The sequence below is a fragment of the Aedes aegypti genome, chromosome 3 (genome assembly GCF_002204515.2).
Source record: "Aedes aegypti strain LVP_AGWG chromosome 3, AaegL5.0 Primary Assembly, whole genome shotgun sequence".
Classification (NCBI taxonomy): domain Eukaryota; kingdom Metazoa; phylum Arthropoda; class Insecta; order Diptera; family Culicidae; genus Aedes; species Aedes aegypti.
This window is the reverse complement of record NC_035109.1, coordinates 97,307,416-97,329,459: the sequence shown is the minus strand read 5'-3', so window position 1 is coordinate 97,329,459 and position 22,044 is coordinate 97,307,416. Positions and strand designations below refer to the sequence as shown.

The following is a 22,044-nucleotide window of genomic DNA, read 5'->3' as shown; positions in this document are numbered from 1 at the left end:
GGGTCTTATGCACTCAAAGCATTATTTATGTCCATGTATGCTAAAAACTAGTGAGATTGAAAAAAAAACGCGGCTTCACAAGTCATTTTTAACGATTTGACCACTTTACCGGATGTTCCGGATCTTCCGGAGAGCCCCCGATGGCCATACAGGGTCTTATGCACTCAAAGCATCGTTTATGTCCATGTATGCTGAAAACTAGTGAGATTGAAAAAAAAAAACCGCGGCTTTCCAAGTCATTTTTAACGATTTGACCACTTTACCGGATGTTCCGGATCTTCCGGTGAGCCCCTCAATTGCCATACAGAGTCTTATGCACTCGAAGCATTGTTTATGTCCATGTATGTTGAAAACAAGTGAGATTGAAAAAAACCGCGGCTTTCCAAGTCATTTTTAACGATTTGACCACTTTTACGGATGTTCCGGATTTTCCAGTGAGCCCCCCAATGGCCATACAGGGTCTTATGCACTCAAAGCATTATTTATGTCCATGTATGCTGAAAACTAGTGAGATTGAAAAAAACCGCGGCTTTCCAAGTCATTTTTAACGATTTGACCACTTTACCGGATGTTCCGGATCTTCCGGTGAGCCCCCCAATGGCCATACAGGGTCTTATGCACTCAAAGCATCGTTTATGTCCATGTATGCTGAAAACTAGTGAGATTGAAAACAAAAAAACCGCGGCTTTCCAAGTCATTTTTAACGATTTGACCACTTTTACGGATGTTCCGGATCTTCCGGAAGGCATATTTCAGTTTTTCAAGGAAACTTCCATGAAAGTGACTCCTTAAATCACTTGAATATCTTTCATGTTGCACGATTGACTGTTTCTACAAAACTTGAGTAGTTAAATGACTGTTAAGTATTATAAAACTGTTCAGAAAAGGAAGTTGATCATTTTTTCACCCGACTTGACCCAGGAGGACACCGGAATAATTCCGGCCACAGGCAAAATTTTGGACCACTTTCCCTAGCATAGAAAAATAGAAGAGTTTGGATTTCATATAGTGAAAGAAGTTTGCAAATCGGATAGAAAATAGCTTCACGAGATTTTTTTGAATTTTTTTTCTTAACCCGGTCGGATACGGGTTAAAAACAAATGTTATGAATGTCATAGTGGTTCGAATGCTATTGAAGTTAGAGCCGTTCACTTCAATTATTATAGAAATCGATTAGATTGGGAAAAAATATGGCTATCTGTTGGTTTTAGATGTGAAAATTGTAATTTTTGATCGAACTTCCACGGACAAAAGCGGGAAAAAGACGGGAATTGCAATCCATCGGGAGAAATACGGGAAAACGGGAATTAGGGATGGTCAACAGGAAAATCATTTTGAACGAACTTATTCTACAAAATCTACAAAAGGCCAAAAATAAGTTGAGTTAGAAAGTTGTTATGATATTGCCGTTAGTCATCTGTTATTTTTGTACAAATAACTTTCAAACATGAATGATCTAATTTCTTGTAAAAATTGTCTACTTTGCTACACTATAGTTCTTAGAAACCCAAGAAATAATGCTGCTCAAGGTGCATATAAGCCAACTTTACCGTAGAAGTACAATTGAAGTTGATTTAAAGTGGGAAAGGTACCTACAAAAGTCAAGTTAATGTTACTAATTATAGTTTCATTATGGCTCTAGTGCGGCCCTTTTCCACTTTACATCAACTTTAATTGTACTTATACAGTAATGCTTGGTTTATATACACCGTTTATATGATTAAATTGCAGCTTGGACGCCATGGTTACTTGGGAATATTTTGCATTTTTCATTTTTTCTCTCAATATTGGGGCTTGAACTTTTCTCTAACTTATCTGAGTCACAGTTTTAAATCAGAGTTTCAAAACTTCTTGCAGAGAGTTTAAGTACAAAATATATTGGATACAAAATGTTCTTTAGTTACTGAATAATAAATCAATAAATCCGAGAGTCATTAGTTGTCTAATCGACTAAGAATTGAATATATAAGGTGAGATACATGTTTCTACATGTAAGGGTTTGTTTAATTCTTACCTTAAATGTGTTTGCTTTGAAAAACTACGAAGAAAAAAATAATGAAACATTAGGAATTGAAATACATTCAATGAGGGTAAAGAATTATTTGCGCACCTCGTTGATTTACTTTGGCTTCTGAGATGTTTTTCGGCCACATTGTCTAAAAGTCGGTAGTAAGATGCACAAAAGGAGCATTTCGTTGATAAATATAGGCTTGGTACCATTCAAAACAAACCCCTGTCGATGTTAATCAAAAGTGCCAAAAATATGAACCATCCTATTATCACAATTGAAAACCTGCAAAATTTTGAAAATTATACCGGGAGAACAGCGGGAATATCAAAATGGATATTCAGTGGCCACCCTGTATAAGTTCACTGTGTGATATTTGTTTTTTTTTTTTTCAAAGGTCAGTCTATGCTATGCTATGCTATGCTATGCTTCAAAGGTTATAGTTTTTCTGAAAATATTTTTTATTCCACTAAGGTCGAACATTTGCCCCACCTTACACTATTTGTAGTATAATTTTCCTTTTCAAAACATTCGATTAGTAATGCGATTAAAAGTTTTTACCTTACAGTGGTAACTGCATAAATTAACTAGAGCAAATGCCTTTGTTCACTATCACTATTGCATAATTCATCATCTACCAAAACAATCCTTCCGATTTCGATGGAACACAGGCATCCATCAGATGCTTCATCTACCTGGTTTATATTGTTCTCTTAATTCAGCTCGACATTTTTCTCACATGTCAATAACCACATTGTTGAAACCACACATCCACACCACACACACAGACTAAGCGGTATAATGGAGAGGTCAATTTCCGAACCAATTTTGCTAATTGAAACCTAACCCTCATGACCTACCGCAAGCACACCGCGTTCTATCGCGGAACGTGGAGGTGAGCAAACTAACCACATAACACAAATCCCAAATGGTGCACCTTTCCCGGGTAGAGGAGAATGACAAATGAGTAATAAATTTCAGTGATTGCCGTGGACGTTCAAATGTCAAAATTTGTTATTTTTTTGTTTGAAATGAAAGTAAAATAACAAAAATAATAAGTTTGAATGGCATAAAAACTCAAAAATAACTCAATTTGCCATTACAGTTACGAACCGTTAACATAAATATTAACAAAAACAGTTAGCATTGAAATATTTATTACAAAACAATAACTAAATCAGTTTTTTCACGTGGGGATGATGATAAGGGTAAAATTTGCTGTTTAATTTCTAATTCTGTAATTTACTTTGATCATTAGAGTTCGTTAACAAATTGTCATTTTTACATTCAATTATTTTTCTTTAGTGGTTAAATTACATTTTTGCTGTATCACAATAATGTTGTATTTGGTGCTTCAAACTATCTATAATAGTTTTTTTAAGGATAACGCGCCCTGTCTAGTGAACAGGGAGTCGTGAGTTCGATTTTCACCGAGAAGACGTGTAACTTTTTCGCAAACTTCACATCAATTTGTCCATTTAATCCAATTTCAAAGTACATGTAATGTTTAGTTTTCCGGTAGTTGTTATATATAATAGGTTATTCAAACGTATTATTTTCCTACAGTAATTATTGGATATCAAAATAATAGCACATTTTACTATGATGGCAAAGTTTGTTTCTCTAATGATGTTTTATGTTATTTAGTATTTTTGCTTGTGTAACAAATTTTATCATGACTTTATTTTTTGTTACCCGACAATGATAACGCAACAACTTTTTTTTTGTTCTGATTGCAAATTTTCTAAAGATCTGATATTAAGTGTCAAATAAATAACATAATGAACTTGATACGATTGCAAAATTTGCTCTTAATCCATCGTTATTTTGTTATTTACCTGTACCCGGGTTCCTACCAAATGGCCCCGGCCCCCTGTCGGATATCAGACACATTACGATTATGATATCAAAAACAATCAAGCATCACCGCTCCGACGAAAAGCAGAGTAGGTAACCGAGCAAATATGTTTGGGATTATGTACTACTTTGGTCGCTTGGAGCTTCGCGGAGCATTCGAGTCGTCCAGGGTGCCATGACCTAGCCCAAGTGAATTTTTGGCAGCCCCGTCACTGACGGTTTGCCCGAATTAGAATTTATTGCATCATGCTTTCTCTTTCGAAAACGGACGGACGGCGGGACCACATCGTACAACGTTCCAGACTACGAAACGACGTGGGTCACGTCGCGGGCGTAATATGTAGCTCACGAGTGGCAAATTGAAAGATCGGGGAAAAAAAGTTGGGAAATTCATCCACTTTTTGGGGGATGGATTTTTCTTATGAAAATGTGTAATAGATTATTATTAAAACAGAAGCCCAAAATCAAAAAAGCTAAATTTGAGCTATAGTTTTCCTAGACTACGTTTTGAAAAGGGTCTACCAAAGAAAATAAATTTTGTAATGTGATTCCTAAAGGGATGTGATTTCTTCAGGAATACAGATAGGGAAACCTTCAGAGCTCCCTCTATGTTCTTACAACAGATCTTCAGAGATTATAATATAGGGCTTGTCAGGCGTCTAATAGCACTATATTAGCACGCAGGGCGAAATAAAGCGCTTGGTTACTTGGGTTAGCTTTGATCAGTGAGATTTCAGTGCAATTTTTCCAGTATTGCTGTGAAAGATGCTGAGTCAAACCGATGCCAAACAATTCTTTCCCAAGACGGTTTTCGAATTTTGCAATAAGATTCTATTCTTCATATCCGTTTTCATTTCGGTCGCAATCAGTTTTCAGATTCGTCTCACAACTAACGGCTCACTGTGATATAGTGAGTGGTCAAAATACAACACTTCAGCATGATGAGATATATGGATTTCTTATAAAAAATCATTGGCGCCATCAAGATACAGAACAAACAGATAACCACAATTCCTTATGACCTAACAATCATGACAGCTTCTCACAGTGTAGCGAAAACACCACAGCCAAAGAAACCCTTTTCTTCACGCACACATTGATGCGCACAAGTTTTTTCTCAGTCCGGAGGAATGAAAAACTTTGTTTACGTTCTCAAGTATATGCGGTCGTTGAGGGAAATTCTTAAAATTTCTTAAATTATGGAAGTTTTAGGGAATGTGATTGAAATGAAATCTTTCAGTGAAGATGAGGTTTTCCATAGTGTAAATGAGAGTTACCGGACTGAGTCACACAGGAGGACGGGAAGAAATGTGAATAGCGTTGTTACCAGTCCTGCTTCGATATAGTAGAATGTGATGTCGGCTCTAAATCTTTATAATCAAGAAAGCTTCCTCAATGAAAATTTGCCTCTATCACAATTGCGATGAAAACCTGTTCATGATTTCAAAAATGTTATCCCTTTTCGAAAGTTTGTTGTTAGTTTTGAAGAAAATTTAGTTGTTCTAAATAAGTTGTTGTATAAAAATATATATAGAAGAATATTCCAAATTTATTCACTTTTGGATACTGTCAATCATGCACTTCATAAATAGTATTTTTTTTAATCAAATTGTTATGATTATGGATCAGTCGATAACATAGGTATTGTTTGTTTACACTTTAAAGTTAGGCCTTCTGGAATCAAGAATTATGGGATCCATTTCGCATAAAGACATTTCGCATAAGAACGTTTTGCATAAAGCAGTTTCATACAAGAATAGGTTACATTTTTAAGAAGACATATTATTCTTATTATGCCACATGTTTATTATGCCTTTTGTGAAATTTCCCACCGCTATATTTAAATTATGATTCCCCATGATAAAAATTACTACACTTTCCATGAGAAAAGTAAACCACCAAGTATGTACAGATGTTTGGAACCCGTATCAAGTGGAAGGATTCGCCAACTAACGGGTGGCGCGTACGGTGCTGCTCTAGGGTAAATAGAAATTGAATAAATTTTTGATGTTGTGTATATTACGGCAGTCTATACCGAAGAGGAGAGCGATACTACAGATGAGGAGGGAACGGCTGTCCGTCCTTTCTTCCTTCGGTGCTGCCGTGTACGACGAGTGCGCCTGAATATATGTATAGCACCAGCTACCAGCAATCTGACCTGATCTTCTCCAACAAAGCAGCAGTGGGAAGGAAACCCAAAAGGTATTTGAACGTGCGCGCTGCTGGTTGAAAGGTTCTTGCGCTATTGTGCCCAAAAAGTGCCGTGAAGTTCTACGAACTCCCAATCCGATGCCATCGACATCTTTCGGTGGATCCTTGGATGTGGGTTCCTTCTTCGATATAGAGTGCCCCAGAAAAATAAAACTTTGTTTGAAAAGGCATGGTGCTCAACCCTAGATTGAAAGATATGCTTATAGAATTTTTGTAGAATTAATCAACGCTTTATAAAAACCGATTCGATGTTTCGAAAGATCGATTTTTGTAAAATGGTCGTGTTTGATGATAATTGTCACATTTCGATGTTTTTTTGCAGATGTTTTCAAAGTCTACTGTTTTCCTTTCTTGTCTGCAGAACTTTTCAAAGATGTATAAATCAAATTTTCAAGTCACTTTTTATCAGTACTCAATTTAAGATAGATGTACGAAGTTTATTCCAAAACCTTAAAACCCTTTCCTATAGTATAGTATTGTCGTTTTCGTGAATGTTTTTTATGTTTCCATTCATCATGGTTTTAGCCATGGAGACACCACAGAATTTGTTTAATGTTTCTAATTATCAAGGTTTTAGCCATGAAGACACCACACAGGTATCAAGTATCAAATGTCTGGCAGAACCATGAAATATTTTTTTAGAAAGTTGGTTTGTTCTACAAAAATGCCGTAAATAAGCATATCTTTCATTCTAGGGTAGAGCACCATTACTCTTCAAACATTGATTTTTTTTCTGGAACACCCTAATAGCCGCACACGTACACACCAATCCGAACAACGCAACGGTTGACGACCCCTATTGCAAGAGGGAGTTATGTGTTCATCCCACTCAGCATCACCGCAGCAAGAGCACGCCACCCAAACTCCCAAAACCGAACCCGAAACCTACCTCAATGCGCTATCGAGTGAGGGGCGAGATATACTATATTATGTTGTACAAATTGAAATAGACACCGCGCCGGGAGATTGACATAAATCAAACAGAGTTGGGAAGTTTTTTCAACTTTGGAAGAGAAAAACTGAAAAAGCTTTCGAAATTTTGCTCTGTTTACGCTAGACGAGGGCATCCGTTTTCGTTCATGGAAAACATGGCAGGTGTCATCGATTGTGATGCAACTTATTGGTGTTCAATTCATAGGACTGATACATTCAAAATTGTAAATGGATCTGTCGCACAATAATGTCTGCAGGATGTTCCGAATGAATGAAATTTTTGCAAATCAATCTTCAAACCTCAAGTTTATCGTTATGTGGTTATGTTCGTGCATTTACCAAAGAAGTCCTATCAATAATTTCTCGCAGTGTCTTCCTTCAGTATGTTCTCTAGGCTTTTTTTATCTTTTTCGAAGGAATTGTTCAAAATTTTTACTCATAAAATTCCTTGCTGTTTATAGTTTAAACATATTTTTCTTCAGGTTCCCCATTTTTTTAAGAGTAGCTTTTTATATTTCTCTTGTACAGTTGTATATATAACTATGATCTCGCCCTAAAAGTCATTGGTAACCGAGTGTGTTACTTTGGGAGTAGTTTTTGATCTTTTGAATGGGAATCTGGTTATGTGTGAATACATCATAAATGTTGTTTTGAAAAATGAATGTCTATTGAAGTCATATTTTGTACCTCAAATCAACTCATGTTTTCAATGGAGATTATTATTAGATTGAGACAGAGGATAAGATAGAGTGCAATATGCATATAATCGTATTTAATACTTTGCACTTTTAATTCACTTCGGCAGAAGGGTTTTCATACAGCTGTTTGGCTCAAATTTGGTCACAGTGTGCGTCATTGTTTGCGTTATATCTTATTGGAAAGAGACAATGCTACTGAGACAATCATTTATGATAAAGTAAATAATGAAAGCATAATGAAGTATTGTTTTACTCTATTATCTTTCTATTTCATGTAAAATACGTATCTTACTTATATATTTTTTCTTCTTTTCAGGTTAGTATCACTCTCGATAATTGTAAATTAGTAAGTACAGAACACCATGCAAACTATATACATGTGTCAATTTTCAAATAAAGATGATTTAACGATACTGACAACAATGGATCATAACATTGACTTCTTTTGTGATTATTGCAACAATCGTAGACCGCAACAACAGATTGCTCTAACTTGAACGGTACATCAAATGGTCGTAGATCTACGCATTGCGATTTTCGACAATTTGACAATTTGACTACGAAGAATCGAACAATTTTTATGTTTTGTGTTCATGATAAATGATTATTCACGAGTTTAAAAGTTCGCAACAATGTTGCTTCCGGTTTTTGTCATGATAATTATTCTTGGGATTGTATCCTAATCTACCAAAGTTGAAGATGAAATTAGAAAATTTTACCTATAACATTGAAAGAGTTTATTTCGTAAGGGCATTTGAAACAAACTTTGCAGGAGTGTTTTGAAAATTTTCTTAAAATATCAAAAAGGAAAAAAAATTGAAATGCCAAACTAAATGTTTGAATGGAAATTTCTAAAAAAAAACTATTGATAAATGAAGAAATAATTTCTGCAAGAATTCGTGGAAGAATGCTGGTGTAAACCCAAGAAGCTCCAAAATATCATACAAATCTTTTCCATAGATACGTCTGGAATTCCTACACTGATTCCTCAAAGTGATGCGGATTTCTTCCAGTGATTTCTTCAATAATACAGTCAGACTCCTCCAGACATCCCACCCCACAAATTCCAGCTGTTTTTCAAAACATTCTCTAGAATTTCTTTCAGTAGTCGACTCAGTAATTTCAGCAGGGCTTATCCTTAATATTCCTTCTGGGATTCTGTCCGGATTTCCATCAGAAATCTATTCAAAGATCTTCTTTTACATGAACTCTTCCAGGATTTTTTTCACTATTCCAGGAATATTTTTTTCATAGATTCTTCCTAGACTGCCCATAAACGCATAATTGTCCCATGTACATAGGAAATCCAGCAAACATGGGACTGACATGCATTTATGGGCAGTAGAGATCATTGGAGGTGCACACAATTTTCCAAGACTCTCTAGCTCTTTATCTTGGAAATACTCCAGACTCCAGCATACTCTTTTAAAGATTCAATTAGTAAATTTTCCATACATTTTTCAAAAATATTACTTGGAGTTTTCATCAGGGCTTTTTGTTACTTTTCCCCGAATATTGTTACCCTAAATGCCAGATCCCCGAATATGCCGTTTTCCTAGAATAGTCCACTTCTCCGAAAAGCTTAGGGCACTAATAATTGTCAGGATGGTGAACGAACTGGTCATCTGGTATGTACTACTTTTCATGGAACTGACGATTCTGGTAAAAGTAGCACAATCGATCTCAATTGTGGTCTTTGTGTCCATGCAAAAAGCGGCGATAAACGTTTAGGAATATCTTTGGAACCATATGACCACAAACCGCAATCAGTGCACTCTTAAATTATTTTACCGTAATTCGTGAATTTAACCGTAATCTCTACAGTTAACAGTGCGGTACAATAAAACACCGTATTTCCGTCGAAATTCAACGAATTTTGGTGAAATTTTTACCGAAAACTGCAAAAATTTACCGTGCTCCTTTAATTTATTTCACCGAACTTTTCAGCTGTTGAGATTACGGTGAAATTTACGATTCCTGAAAATAATTTAAGTGTGTGCAGATTTTGAAACTATAAGCTTTTTTAAGGTGAAGATGAATCGAAGCCAAAGTTCTAATTTTCAAGTGCACGGATCTGGAGCTTTTATTGGTCTGTTTATTTAAAATACTTGTAATAACAAAATGTAAAAAAACATACGAATTGCTTCTTAGCCTATATACGCCCAGCAATTGGCAAAAAAGTTCAAATTGTTCTAAGGAAGTCTCATAAATAACCGAATAAATACCCAAGGCCAAAGCTGGTCTCAATGTCTAATTAAGTTCTCCAATAAAGTCCGTAGCCGAAACTATAAGAATACGTTGATTTGAGGTCAGATTTCTACTAATAAGTTGAGTAAAAGTTGATTGAAAAGGAAGTTGGGGTCAGTTTTACTCGACTTGACCCAGTGCATTGCAGTGACCCACCGGAATAACTCTGAACCCATGGACGTTTCCAAAAATTCCAATGATGATCGAAACACTACACTCAGGCTAATGGACTATCGATAAACATAGGAACCCCTTATGAAAATTCGCCACAAGAAATCGGATTGAAATTCATAAATTTGCCTTATGAAACCAGAATTTGAAAACAAAAAACGTTTTCGCGGCAACCTCGAATCGAACCAAGAACCGTGCGATCGATAGGCCCGAGCGTACACCACGCGCCATGATGTGGAGTGATGCTAAAACGATACATAAAGCGTTCGTATTGCAATATTCGTTCCACCTTTCATAAGGCAAAATGTATGAAATTCGATAGTCCAGTTCGCTGCGTGTAGACATCCAGGCGATTCCAATTGAACAACGAAGACAATCCGTCAAGAATTACCGAAATAGCAGCAATTTGAACTTTTTTCCATTTGCTGGGCGGATACGAGTTAACCTTTAAAGTGCTGGGTGACGACATCACAGTTTCGAAATTATGTACCGTTTTGATTCATATTACGGACACTTAAGGCCTCAGTGAAGTATGACCCAGCTTAGACCGTACAAAATAAATCATTCTGTATGATTTTTTAGCGTTATCGAGCGTCGGAAGCCCTTAACTTTCGGATGGTGGGTAAAGAATACGCGTCCGCAACTTGAATAATTTTAAATAAATCAAAACGTGTGGCCTTTTCATGATTCTTATTCCGGACACTCCCTCACTTTTGCCTCATATTCCGGACGCTTTGATTCGAATTACGGACAGCTCATGATAATCATTAAAGGAACAGTCAAATCATCAATTGAAATCGTTCAACCACTTAAGAGACGTCTAAGGTAGATGGGCATTATAAATTTGCAATGATATTTATGAAAAAAACCTAATAAAACGAGCATCGAAAATGAGAACTTTTGGACGGCGAAAATTGAAACATTTCGTGTGAAATGTTTCCCATACAAACGAGAATGTCCGGAATTTGAAGCTGTCCGTAATATGAATCAAAACGGTATCTTCATCATCGTTCGATCGATTTTGATGAGATTTTTAGGAAAAATCACAAATCAGTTGTATTTTTGAATCGTGCACTAAAACTTTTAAATACGGTGATGGTTTCGGATTGATGTCTGAATTTTTTGGGGTACCTAAGGTTTTAAAAAAAGAAAATTATCTATTTAATAGAATAAAATATTTCCTTCATTCTTTCTGTTTGAAAACTACCGCATAACTATTCTTGGCACCTTTAATTCACTTCGGCAGTGGGGTTTTTTGGAAAGCTATTGAGCTTTTATTTGGCTACAATATGCGTCGAATTGAATTGCTTCTTCTTTCAAAGTTTCAGATAATTTGACCGAGAAAAAAACCCCATGCCAAAGCGAATCATGGATGTGCCCAAGTAGCTCTGCACCCTATTAGACGCCTCGTCTTTCCAAGTAAATGACTAAGGGTGCCACGATCTTATAAAGTATAGGAATTTTAATTGCATGTTATAGGAATATCATTTCATTTTATTATTTATTTCTTTGTTTCTTCATCATACGCCATCGATTGTGGACGTCCTCGAGAAGGAATGTAATCCAACCCAACCTCGCCCCATATTGAACCACGCATATCCTTTTTTATATGTGGAACCAGATGGAAGGCTGCAGTTATACCCATAATCCTAAAATATCCACAACGTCATGCCGTAAGGATGAGAAAACAAAATTCATTACTCACGGGACGTCAATAATGCGATCCAATAGCAACAGTGCATAGATGAAAAGTGATATAGAAATGAATATAAGTTGGTGTACCATTTCCACTTGCGCAAAGGTCCAAAGGCAAATTCAAGAAGAAATGAGAACATGAATCTTCGCTGTGTATCTTTATTTACATGGAGGTCAGCTCCCAATATTAATGTGATAGAGAAGAATCAACAGTGCAACAATGTTTTTTTTTCAATGATAGTATTAGCTATCAATGAGCTTTTTGCCTCTTTGTAAAAGTAAGTCTCTAGTTGACTGGTTGAGCTGCAAGAGTTCTGTTCCAATTTTGAGGTATTTTTTGTCCAGTCCCTGTGTTTTGTACTTCTGTAAGTGTATTAAGGTCTTGAAAGCTCAAGAGGACGCATCTAAAGAACTAGACGACAGATCATGTTGAAAATTTGATCGGTTTGTTTCTCGCCAATTGATCCAATTTTCAGCACAGGAAATTTTTTTACTCGATAGACTTGTTTTTCTTCATTTAAAAACTGAAGATTGATAATGATTGAAATTATGTAATATTGTCTTTTGTTACTTTTTTGATCACAATTATCAGAACAACAAATGTGTAGTAGAAAATGATCAAAATTATCAAAGAAATTTCCTAAAATCTTAAAAAGTTTTTTAAAGTCTAATCAGGACGACAATGCATCATAATACACACTTAAATTATTTTACTAATTCCTGTAAAATCTCAACAGCTGAACAGTTCGGTGAAATAAATTAAAGGAGTACGGTAATTTTTTTCAGTATTCGGTGAAAAATCGCCGGAATCCGTAAAATTTCAACGGAATTACGGTGTTTTATTTCACCGAACTGTTAAGCTGTAGAGATTACGGTAAAATTCACCGTATGAGCTTAGTGTGTACGTTCCCAATCTTTTGTCTTGCACTGTTAAATCGCAAACACCTTTCGAGATGCTCTCTCGCACTATTTCCAAACTGCATCTCCAATACATCCCGTTTATAGCCACCTTCACCAGACTAAACATTCTCTCTCTTGACCATCTGCATCGCTTTAAAGTCTACGCCGTACCGTTTCACGGTCAGAGTAGTAATTCCAATGATGGTAGTGCTCGACCAAAAAGAGCTGCAACTCAAAAGCACTAGTACAGTCAGGTCTCCTATTAGACACATGGTTGGGGGGCGTAATAGGAATCTACGTTATAGGAGACCCAGGGCTTATGGGATTTCATCACTTTGGGGGTGTCGTTGAATATCTCGTATGCCAAAAGAGATAGTACAGTACTGTCTTCGGCGGAGTTTCAGTACTAAGTACGATCTACCTTTAGGAGTTGAGGATCATCCTTTTAGTTGAGAACTTGGCCGGTAGGGGCGCTTTTTCTGATTTGCACTATATGAACCATGAGGGATAAGAATGCAAAATTTTGTAACATATGATATCTCTGAATCCTGATGTTTTGGAAGGTTGGTGTCTTCGGAAGAGTTGTTCAGTAGCTCAAGGGCTGACATGTGGTGGCCATTCTAATACGGAATTACGCCACCAGGCGGCGCTAGTGGGCATGGAAATTTTGTTTTGCGCATAGCTCAGTTGCCTGACCACTTAGAAAGATGGCGTCTTCGGCAAAGTTGCTCAGTATCACAAGGGCTAACATTATTTGAGCCGAAAGTTTCGAAATTTTGCCACTAGGCGGCGCTAGTGAGCCAAGAGTTTTTTGTTTTGCGCATTGCTCAGTAGCCTGACCACTTAGAAAGATGGCGTCTTCGGCAAAGTTGCTCAGTATCACAAGGGCTAACATCATTTGAGCCGAAAGTTTCGAAATTTTGCCACTAGGCGGCGCTAGTGAGCAAAGAATTTTTGTTTTTCGCATAGCTCAGTTGCCGGACCACTTAGAAAGATGGCGTCTTCGGCAAAGTTGATCAGTATCACAAGGGCTAACATTATTTGAGCCGAAAGTTTTGAAATTGTGCCACTAGGCGGCGCTAGTGAGCCAAGAGTTTTTGTTTTGCTCATAGCTCAGTATCCTGACCACTTAGAACGATGGCGTCTTCGGCAAAGTTGATCAGTATCACAAGGGCTAACATTATTTGAGCCGAAAGTTTAGAAATTTTGCCACTAGGCGGCGCTAGTGAGCCAAGAGTTTTTGTTTTGCTCATAGCTCAGTAGCCTGACCACTTAGAACGATGGCGTCTTCGGCAAAGTTGCTCTGTATCACAAGGGCTAACATTATTTGAGCCGAAAGTTTCGAAATTTTGCCACTAGGCGGCGCTAGTGAGCCAAGAGTTTTTGTTTTGCGCATTGCTCAGTAGCCTGACCACTTAGAAAGATGGCGTCTTCGGCAAAGTTGATCAGTATCACAAGGGCTAACATTATTTGAGCCGAAAGTTTTGAAATTTTGCCACTAGGCGGCGCTAGTGAGCCAAGAGTTTTTGTTTTGCTCATAGCTCAGTAGCCTGACCACTTAGAAAGATGGCGTCTTCGGCAAAGTTGCTCAGTATCACAAGGGCTAACATCATTTGAGCCGAAAGTTTCGAAATTTTGCCACTAGGCGGCGCTAGTGAGCAAAGAATTTTTGTTTTTCGCATAGCTCAGTTGCCGGACCACTTAGAAAGATGGCGTCTTCGGCAAAGTTGATCAGTATCACAAGGGCTAACATTATTTGAGCCGAAAGTTTTGAAATTTTGCCACTAGGCGGCGCTAGTGAGCAAAGAATTTTTGTTTTTCGCATAGCTCAGTTGCCGGACCACTTAGAAAGATGGCGTCTTCGGCAAAGTTGATCAGTATCACAAGGGCTAACATTATTTGAGCCGAAAGTTTAGAAATTTTGCCACTAGGCGGCGCTAGTGAGCCAAGAGTTTTTGTTTTGCTCATAGCTCAGTAGCCTGACCACTTAGAACGATGGCGTCTTCGGCAAAGTTGCTCTGTATCACAAGGGCTAACATTATTTGAGCCGAAAGTTTCGAAATTTTGCCACTAGGCGGCGCTAGTGAGCCAAGAGTTTTTGTTTTGCGCATTGCTCAGTAGCCTGACCACTTAGAAAGATGGCGTCTTCGGCAAAGTTGATCAGTATCACAAGGGCTAACATTATTTGAGCCGAAAGTTTTGAAATTTTGCCACTAGGCGGCGCTAGTGAGCCAAGAGTTTTTGTTTTGCTCATAGCTCAGTAGCCTGACCACTTAGAAAGATGGCGTCTTCGGCAAAGTTGCTCAGTATCACAAGGGCTAACATTATTTGAGCCGAAAGTTTTGAAATTTTGCCACTAGGCGGCGCTAGTGAGGCAAGAGTTTTTGTTTTGCGCATAGCTCAGTAGCCTGACCACTTAGAACGATGGCGTCTTCGGCAAAGTTGCTCTGTATCACAAGGGCTAACATTATTTGAGCCGAAAGTTTCGAAATTTTGCCACGAGGCGGCGCTAGTGAGCAAAGAATTTTTGTTTTGCGCATAGCTCAGTAGCCTGACCACTTAGAAAGATGGCGTCTTCGGCAAAGTTGCTCAGTATCACAAGGGCTAACATTATTTGAGCCGAAAGTTTCGAAATTTTGCCACTAGGCGGCGCTAGTGAGCAAAGAATTTTTGTTTTTCGCATAGCTCAGTTGCCGGACCACTTAGAAAGATGGCGTCTTCGGCAAAGTTGATCAGTATCACAAGGGCTAACATTATTTGAGCCGAAAGTTTCGAAATTTTGCCACTAGGCGGCGCTAGTGAGCAAAGAATTTTTGTTTTTCGCATAGCTCAGTTGCCTGACCACTTAGAAAGATGGCGTCTTCGGCAAAGTTGCTCTGTATCACAAGGGCTAACATTATTTGAGCCGAAAATTTCGAAATTTTGACACAAGGCGGCGCTAGTGAGCAAAGAATTTTTGTTTTGTGGATAGCTCAGTAGCCTGACCAAAGTTATTCAATATGACACTAGGCTATCGATTTTCATCGCATTGTCACGTTTAAGTAAAAGTGCCTGGAGAAAAATATATACATTACTTTTACAATCGGATAAAAGTATGGCTAGTATCCTAGTATTTTCGACGGATTGGAAGAATTTTTGATCAATAATTTGATATGAGAATGAGTGAGGATCCGTTTACTACTCAAATATGTGATCGTTAGCTTTTCATATAAACCAGAGAAAAAAATATGTATGTTTATTTTTATTTCGTCATTGCATGAACTTTATTTCTTGGACATTTTCCAAGGTATGTGTTGGATAGAAATGAAGTTAGGTTGGAATGTCAGTCATTACTAATAAATTGGGAAATCCATTCGCTAACAATCTTAATGAGATAACAATGACTGGCCTTATCTTTTAGTTACACGACACTCTTGTTTGAATATTTTTAAAATATAAACCTTCTTTTTCATAACGATAATTCAATCTTATAAAAAAAACTTTTTCTCCCGATTTCTACGTATATAAAAAATCTCGAAACTTTCGGCTCATATAATGTTAGCCCTTGTGATACTGAGCAACTTTGCCGAAGACGCCATCTTTCTAAGTGGTCAGACCACTGAGCTATTCGCAAAACAAAAATTCCATGCTCACTAGCGCCGCCTAGTGGCAAAATTTCGAAACTTTCGGCCCAAATAATGTTAGCCTTTGTGATACTGAGCAACTTTGCCGAAGACGCCATTATTGTAAGTGGTCAGGCTACTGAGCTATGCGCAAAAAAAAAATTGCTTCCTAGTGCCGCCTAGTGGCAAAATGTCGAAATTTTCGGCTCAAATAGTGTTAGCCCTTGTGATACAGAGCCACTTTGCCGAAGACGCCATCTTTCTAAGTGGTCAGGCTACTGAGCTATGCGCAAAACAAAAATTACTTGCTCACTAGCGCCACCTAGTGGCAAAATTTCGAAATTTTCGGCTCAAATAATGTTAGCCCTTGTGATACTGAGCAACTTTGCCAAAGACGCCATCGTTCTAAGTGGTCAGGCTACTGAGCTATGCGCAAAACAAAAACTCTTGGCTCACTAGCGCCGCCTAGTGGCAAAATTTCGAAATTTTCGGCTCAAATAATGTTAGCCCTTGTGATACTGAGCAACTTTGCCGAAGACGCCATCTTTCTAAGTGGTCAGGCTACTGAGCAATGCGAAAAACAAAAATTCTTTGCTCACTAGCGCCGCCTAGTGGCAAAATTTCGAAACTTTCGGCTCAAATAATGTTAGCCCTTGTGATACTGAGCAACTTTGCCGAAGACGCCATCTTTCTAAGTGGTCAGGCAACTGAGCTATGCGAAAAACAAAAATTCTTTGCTCACTAGCGCCGCCTAGTGGCAAAATTTCGAAACTTTTGGCTCAAATAATGTTAGCCCTTGTGATACAGAGCAACTTTGCCGAAGACGCCATCTTTCTAAGTGGTCAGGCTACTGAGCTATGCGCAAAACAAAAATTCTTCGCTCACTAGCGCCACCTAGTGGCAAAATTTCGAAATTTTCGGCTCAAATAATGTTAGCCCTTGTGATACTGAGCAACTTTGCCGAAGACGCCATCGTTCTAAGTGGTCAGGCTACTGAGCTATGCGCAAAACAAAAACTCTTGGCTCACTAGCGCCGCCTAGTGGCAAAATTTCGAAATTTTCGGCTCAAATAATGTTAGCCCTTGTGATACAGAGCAACTTTGCCGAAGACGCCATCGTTCTAAGTGGTCAGGCTACTGAGCTATGCGCAAAACAAAAATTCTTTGCTCACTAGCGCCGCCTAGTGGCAAAATTTCGAAACTTTTGGCTCAAGTAATGTTAGCCCTTGTGATACAGAGCAACTTTGCCGAAGACGCCATCTTTCTAAGTGGTCAGGCTACTGAGCTATGCGCAAAACAAAAATTCTTCGCTCACTAGCGCCACCTAGTGGCAAAATTTCGAAATTTTCGGCTCAAATAATGTTAGCCCTTGTGAAACTGAGCAACTTTGCCGAAGACGCCATCGTTCTAAGTGGTCAGGCTACTGAGCTATGCGCAAAACAAAAACTCTTGGCTCACTAGCGCCGCCTAGTGGCAAAATTTCGAAATTTTCGGCTCAAATAATGTTAGCCCTTGTGATACTGACCAACTTTGCCGAAGACGCCATCTTTCTAAGTGGTCAGGCAACTGAGCTATGCGAAAAACAAAAATTCTTTGCTCACTAGCGCCGCCTAGTGGCAAAATTTCGAAACTTTTGGCTCAAGTAATGTTAGCCCTTGTGATACAGAGCAACTTTGCCGAAGACGCCATCTTTCTAAGTGGTCAGGCTACTGAGCTATGCGCAAAACAAAAACTCTTGGCTCACTAGCGCCGCCTAGTGGCAAAATTTCGAAATTTTCGGCTCAAATAATGTTAGCCCTTGTGATACTGAGCAACTTTGCCGAAGACGCCATCTTTCTAAGTGGTCAGGCAACTGAGCTATGCGAAAAACAAAAATTCTTTGCTCACTAGCGCCGCCTAGTGGCAAAATTCCGAAACTTTTGGCTCAAGTAATGTTAGCCCTTGTGATACAGAGCAACTTTGCCGAAGACGCCATCTTTCTAAGTGGTCAGGCTACTGAGCTATGCGCAAAACAAAAACTCTTGGCTCACTAGCGCCGCCTAGTGGCAAAATTTCGAAATTTTCGGCTCAAATAATGTTAGCCCTTGTGATACTGACCAACTTTGCCGAAGACGCCATCTTTCTAAGTGGTCAGGCAACTGAGCTATGCGAAAAACAAAAATTCTTTGCTCACTAGCGCCGCCTAGTGGCAAAATTTCGAAACTTTTGGCTCAAGTAATGTTAGCCCTTGTGATACAGAGCAACTTTGCCGAAGACGCCATCTTTCTAAGTGGTCAGGCTACTGAGCTATGCGCAAAACAAAAATTCTTCGCTCACTAGCGCCACCTAGTGGCAAAATTTCGAAACTTTCGGCTCAAATAATGTTAGCCCTTGTGATACTGAGCAACTTTGCCGAAGACGCCATCGTTCTAAGTGGTCAGGCTACTGAGCTATGCGCAAAACAAAAACTCTTGGCTCACTAGCGCCGCCTAGTGGCAAAATTTCGAAATTTTCGGCTCAAATAATGTTAGCCCTTGTGATACTGACCAACTTTGCCGAAGACGCCATCTTTCTAAGTGGTCAGGCAACTGAGCTATGCGAAAAACAAAAATTCTTTGCTCACTAGCGCCGCCTAGTGGCAAAATTTCGAAACTTTCGGCTCAAATAATGTTAGCCCTTGTGATACTGAGCAACTTTGCCGAAGACGCCATCTTTCTAAGTGGTCAGGCAACTGAGCTATGCGCAAAACAAAAATTCCATGCCCACTAGCGCCGCCTGGTGGCGTAATTCCGTATTAGAATGGCCACCACATGTCAGCCCTTGAGCTACTGAACAACTCTTCCGAAGACACCAACCTTCCAAAACAGCAGGATTCAGAGATATCATATGTTACAAAATTTTGCATTATTATCCCTCATGGTTCATATAGTGCAAATCAGAAAAAGCGCCCCTACCGGCCAAGTTCTCAACTAAAAGGATGATCCTCAACTCCTAAAGGTAGATCGTACTTAGTACTGAAACTTCGCCGAAGACAGTACTGTACTATCTCTTTTGGCATACGAGATATTCAACGACACCCCCAAAGTGATGAAATCCCATAAGCCCTGGGTCTCCTATAACGTCCTGGTGTGTCTTATAGGAGTGAGCGTAATAGGAGTGCACGTTATAGGAATGCGTTTAATAGGAGACCCGACTGTAGTTGGCAACAGTCATCACACCAACTAGTGCAATGCAATGTGCTTCTGTGAAGGAATTGCATATATAGTAAACGCTCTTGCTTGTGGTCGAGCGTCCGTATGTTATACACCAGGCTCAGACCGAACCCACACACTCCCACAGTGCTCCCCAGACCGTTACTATCAGAAAAAAAACCCTCCATCAAATCTGTGCTTCTCACCAATCGATTTCTTTGGCCAAACTGGTGCTTGAGACAAACAAGTGTTGCACAGCGTTTTTGATTGTTCTGATTGGGCCTTACTCCGGTTTACAGTGAAATTGAATTTTATTAGCATTGTTATTGGAACTCAATCTCACAGTTCGTAGAACTTCTGAATTCTACTTTACAAAGATATGAAAGAGTTTTTGGAAGATATGTTAAATTAACAGATGTCAACATAAATAAGGAGACTCGAAAGTCGCCCTCTGCACGGTTCCATTCATAGCGTATAGTTCATACCATTTCAGAAGAGATATGAGCTTCACATCTTGTTTCTGACATGCTATTTATAGTTTCCCATTTGTGTCATTTTTCGGCTAAATGGCATTCAGCAAAATGACCCTTTCGGCCAAATGATCTGGAACCAACAGAACACTGGGAATATACGCGGGCTGTATATATGTAGTACCTGACTTTTTTTTAATGCTTCCAGTGGGCGATTTGCCCTTTGAAGGAAGCACCACACTAGACAACGGACTAGCATGCCACGCCGAGTGGCACAGTCGAAATACAATTCTGGCGAAAAGTTTTCTGGACTGAAGCGGGAATCGAACCCACACCTTGACTTGATGCGGCTAAATGCTTGGTAACACTAACCGCATGGCCACGAGGCCCACAAATACTTATGCCATGGGAAAGGCGTGACATCAAGACGGGTCCTACGAATTTTTGAAACTTTTCGTAGACATGCAGCTAGTCATAGAAATAGATTGTCCAGCACATTTTTTTCCCGGTAATAACGGTCTGAGGAGCACCGCGATTCCCCCTCACAGGAGCCGTGTAGGAGCAGCGCTTGAACCCCCTCCCCCCTTGAGGGGAGCTTCTTCCTTGCCGGTATGTTTTGATGCCATTGCGACGAGCTTGTTCGCTCCGCTCTCTCGCTAGTCGCTATCTCCGGTGGCGCGGAGTCCCTCTCGCGGTATTCTGCTGCGCTCTGCTGCTGCGGTAGCTTCTATATTGTTTTTATTGTTTTCGTTCATAGCCGTGGTGCTGTGACGCTTCGTACGACGACGACGAGCGAATTTGCAATTCTGGTCTACCTTGTTCAAAGTCAACTCCCGTCCGTCGTCACAGTCAGTCCATTTCCAGCCGATTCGCTAAACGGTTGCACTTCGGTTTGTCGGTCGGTTGGTCGATCCAATTTGGGCGCCAATTTTCATCTCTAGTCCCTTTTCTAGATTATATCTGGGTTTTGATTTGCGTTTAGCAAAGGGGAAGTGATCGCGGGATATTATGAAGTGTTCGACGATCAGGACATACCACAAGTGCATAAGGATAACTGATTAGTGAATGTCGTGAAAGACCCAAGAAATTTGGCTCATCGCATATGTATCAGAAGATTGTGTACATTTTTTAATTCGCAAAAGTGCATCAAACACCGCAAGGAAAAGCTAATGAATGGAAGAGATGCAAAATGGAAAATTGAAAATTTCACGCTGACTAGTTTTCACTATCACTGAAAAATAGTGCAAGTGCAACAGCAACGATGTGAAGAAGAAAAAGAAGACCAACAACAAGAAAGATCACCATACAGAAGCGAGGGAAAATAGTGTAATTTTTTTATCATATCATATCGTTCCGGAGATGTGGGGTGTTATCGTCGTTGGTGCCATTTAGGTTGGTGGAGTATGCGAAAATTTCGCTTTCATCTGCACTGCACTGCCAGGCAGGCTTGGCCGAGCAATAATTGCAGTGTGATGACGACGATTGTTGCGGTTTTGGTGCAACTTTGTGTGGAGATTCTGCAGTGGCGGTGATGGACTTGAGTCGCGGTGTAAATGTCAAGCAACGTTGGATGTAGCTGAAATTATTAAGAATACTAGCATTACCTTTTGTTTCTTTCGAAGATTATGATTTTGAGTGATGTTGATGGTGAATCCCATAGCAACTGTTGAGATTTCTTTTGAAGGTCTAACTCATCAAACTCAGATTCCTTTGAACCGATACAACTTTGATTTTGGTTTGTCAACTTAATTCCTCCCTTTCTTTGAAATTTCCAGGTCAAATTTTGACGGGACAGTCAAAAAATTTACATTCAAGTTTTTAAGTTTCTATACAAACCCATAAAATATCCGACGAATTATATTTTCTTCATATTGCTTATTTTTTATAATCTTATCTCGACCAGCCGAAAGACGGTGGTAGCAAATTGAATAAATGAAATAATGCGTACTAGCGTCCTCAGAAGTTCTTTCACGATCTGCATGCGAAAACATTTATTTTTGAAACCCTTCGCAACCATTTTTGTACGACTATTCCAATATTTTTCAAAGAATAATATGAGCTCATCCATTCCTAGCTTTCTCTT

General features: G+C 39.0%; 1 protein-coding gene across 2 annotated transcripts in view; it reads left to right on the top strand.

Moving 5' to 3' along the window:
- The window catches only part of LOC5576337 (protein ultraspiracle), a 130,567-nt gene that overhangs the window by 40,228 nt on the left and 68,295 nt on the right, over window positions 1-22,044 (top strand). The window contains exon 1 of one of the 2 annotated variants that reach the window (XM_001656028.3): window positions 20,789-21,353. The exons of the other annotated variant lie outside the window; for it this stretch is intronic. The gene's annotated coding sequence lies outside the window, so the exon portion shown is untranslated. Of the gene's footprint in view, window positions 1-20,788; window positions 21,354-22,044 lie in introns of those variants that run through there. 2 annotated transcript variants of the gene reach the window in all.